We start from the raw sequence: 3,963 nt of genomic DNA on the forward strand, positions 1-3,963 counted from the left end.
GACTGTGCCCCACGATGGTGACCGTGGTCCCTCACAGCTGTGCCCACGATGGTCGTGCCCCCGATGGCTGTGTGCCCTGGCGGCCGTGTCCCGCGATGGCCATGCCCCTCGATGGCTGTGTGCCCTATGGCTGTGTCCCCCGGGTGGGGGGAGGCTGACCCGCGGGCTGCTCTGCTGGGCGGGGTGAGCCCGGGACGGCGCCCGAGGGCGCTGCCGGCAGCCTTGGCTCGCTGAGAGAGTTCACGGCTTTCCAAAGGCGCTTGCGGCGGCCGGAGCGCACGGGCGGGAGCGGCCGCCAGCCCCGGGCGAGTCAGCCCGGCTCCCAGCACGGGCTGTGGGCCGGCTGCCAGGCTCCCCCGAGCACTGCCCCGGCCATGTGGAGCTCCTCTCCAGACAGCACCGGGCTTGATAAATGGGATCCGGGCATCCTGGCACCGGACAGCAGCCTCCGGGGAGCTTGGGCAGCAGGCAAGCAGCCTCGATTACAGGCGATCTGGGGCGCTTCAAGGGTGCAGTTCTCTGCTGTTCTGTGAGACAGGTGGACACAGATCACCCCTGTAGTGCCAGAGCCAATGGAGCAGGACACTGAGCTGCTTGCATACGTGGCCCGCGGCACAGGCGGGTTTTAGTTGTGGCTTTTTTTTTTTTTTTCATGCTACTTAATCTAATTCAGAAACCCATTTCTTTCTAAGCACGCAGTGATTTAAAAAACCCTGATAAACTTTGTCTTTCATTTTGTAAAATAATCAGTAGATATAATTTTGGTTAATAAAGATATGAAAGTGTATTGTTATTTTCCAACAATCATATCTTTAGGCCAAAATTAAAGTTTGGATTTATCTTCAGCCGTGGCTACATTATTTGTTTTCTAACTGTGGTGGTGGACTTGTTTCCCTGCTATGTCTGAAAGAAAATTGCAGTTTTATTGCTGCTCTGGTCAGCACTGGGAGTTGAAGTCAGCTTTCTGTTAGAGCAGAAATCAAATGGTTATTTTCATAGTCCCTTATCTTTGTACAATACCCAATAGCTCTATGTCAGAAACGGTCAAAACATACTTATTTTCCTGTATTCTCCAGAATATTCCCAGACAGTTCATATGGGCTCTGTCCTTGGATAGATCCCAGAGGTGTCCCCATCCTGTACACCCTCCTGAAGGTGTGCTGAGAGAATCATTTGCTTCTTGCCAACAAGAAGGGCTTAAGAGCAGCCAAGCTGCTGGTGTCTGGCTGTGATCAGCTCCGCACTTTATGGGTCAGACCAAGGGATATGGGTCATAGCTGCAGAGCACAGAGTGGCACTGAGGCTTTGAACCATCTCTGACTGTGATCCCTGACTTGCAGCGCAGACCTGGTCTCTGCAGCCCTTCCTGCTCATCCATGGTCCCCTCCTGCAGCACCTCAGTGCCACATGACTGTGTCCCAGCTGTGCCCTCACCTCCTCAGGTCCGGAATGGTGACACCATTAAACTCAGCTTATCTGGCCGGGGGATATGTGCCCCGCTGCACTGAGCAGGGGCTTTGAGCCTCCCTTGGCACTGGTCACCAGGAGTGGAAGACCTTCAGAGGACTGTACATTTTAAATGTCTCCAGTGTTTATTACACTGCAAAGAGAGTATTCTGACACTCCTGGAGGCTTATCTGCCTTTGTTTTGCTGAAATCCCACTGAAATCTGTAAACATTTAGGACCTTGCTCAGCTGTTCACAAACAGAGGAGAAACTGATTGCAAATCCAGGTGTTTCTTTGACACTGTCCTGATGTCCCCATATTCCCTGGAGCCCACCAGCAGCAAATGAGGGATGCAGCTCAGCTCCCACGAGAACCCTGGCCCAAGGAGACCTGACACTTCTATCTGCTATTCCTCTCCAGCACTGTGTCACCTCCAGAAGTGCTCTCAGACCAGCCTGGGCCGTCAGATCACTTTCAATTCAAAAGAAATAAAGAAGGAAGGTGAACTGTGGGTTACAGAAAGAGGAGTAGGTGTTTCTGGCAAGACCCCAGCACCCCATCCAATTTAGGCGTGCGCTGCAGGACAGCACTTCTGAGCCGCCTAAGGCAGGGATCGCTCTGCCTCCCTTTGAAGGGCCGCGCTGCAGGGACTCTGATCAAAGCTGAGGCAATCCTCCCCTTTGGCACACTCACATTCGCTACTGTTTTGCACAATGCCTGTGGCTGAGCAGTTAATGGAGGCATCTGCTGCACTGGCAGAGTTCATCGACTTAATTAAAGATATCTAACAATCCTGCAGCTGCATGCGAGAGGCCACGGGTGCTCACAGGGCTGCCGCTGAATCTTCTCAGACTGAAAGCGAGCACCCCACTGTGCAGAAAGCGCAGCCATGCAGCCAGACACCACATGAAAGCAGAAGCAGGGCCCAAAGATTAAGGATGGACTGGAGCCAGCTCGCATTGTGTGTAGCCATGGCCTCACCGTGCTGGGGAGCTGTATAACCTCAGCTCACAGATAGCTTGGAATGGTCAGACATGCAGCAAGTGGGCAGAACTGGGGACATTCCTCTCCTGTAGGGATGGTTTTACCTGGAAAACATTTTTAACAGACATTTACTCACTGAGTGAAAATGGTTAATTGGTTTAAAAAGACAGGTGGGAAAACTAATCCTGTACCAAGTGGTTTTCAAGTTCTCTGCGCGGGGCTGTGTTCTCTCCTGTTAAATGAAGACACATGTCACTCACGGGCACATTTCTGACATCACTGCGCATTTGAGCTGATGGGGACTGTGCAAGGCTGTTGACAACTTCCCAAAGAGGCTCACAGAACAGGCTGGTGGCTGCTGCTCGGGCTGCTTGTCAGCAGGCACCAAGGGCTTTGGATCAGGCTGCCGAGCACGGGCGGCTGCCCTGCAGGGCTGAGGGCCAAGGAGCCGTGGTTGCCCTCGGGCGCACTCTGCCCTGCCGGCAGCGCAGCAGGCCAGAGGCCGGGGCTCCCACGCACTGCCCGCGCCCTCCCGGAGCTGGGAATGCGACCTCGCGGCGGCACAATGTCAGCGCTGGCTGCTGGGACGTCAGGCACACAGAGCGATCGATGCCGGGCTGCTTTGGTCGATGTGAATTTACAGATGAACCTCTGTCACGGGAGACATTACTGGTGTGAACAACCTCTGCTCTCAGCAATTCCTAGTGAGGGAAACGGGCCCATCAAAGGCACCAGCACACAGGTGCTGCAGGTGACGAGAAACATTTTGAGCCCAGGGTAGAAGCTGGTGAGTCTCTGTATCCTGGGATAACATTGCTGCTCCTGAGGAAGGGCATGTCCTCTGCTCTGCAGGCTCCTGCTGCAAGGGAATTGCCCTTTCCCAACTGATCCCCAGTGTGGGTGAACACCATGGAATGAGGCACAGGAGAGGGGAAGTTAGCCTGGGCAAGGCATCATGTCCAGAACTGACCTGGGGATGACAGGCCTGCCGCCAGCACAACCAGCACTCTTTTGTAATGTGTCACACAGAGCCTGCTCACATGGAAGTAGTGCTTCACCTTTGAGCCAAGCTGGATTGCTTTCAGCTGTAGCTCATGAGTGATTTGGGGGGAACTGCCCCAGTTTGCTGGGCCTAGAGTGACTCCTTCTCCAGTCCTGGAGGAAAATCCTCCCTGGAACCAGGCACTTGGGTTAGCTTGTAACTCCTGAAGGGTTTCCTGCCCTCAGTTTTGCTCCCTCACCCACTGGTGGACAGGAGTAGACAAAGGGCAAAATAAAACATATTTAGAAAAAAGAGGCATGTAGCCTTTTCAGACACAAACTCCTCCAGAAACAGGAAAATTACCTCATTCCACCATGTAAAGAAGCAATGGGGAAGAAACAAAAACCAAGCACATTTGCTTTTTTTCTGCTATCCCACATGATACCATTATCTGTCATTAGATAATCAAAGCAGTTTTATTAAATTAAAATCAAAAGTTAAACACTCCATGCACCTGAGAAGGGAATATGACCACACCAGACTGGACAAT

Source organism: Coloeus monedula, assembly GCF_965178545.1.
Source record: "Coloeus monedula genome assembly, chromosome: 10".
Classification (NCBI taxonomy): domain Eukaryota; kingdom Metazoa; phylum Chordata; class Aves; order Passeriformes; family Corvidae; genus Coloeus; species Coloeus monedula.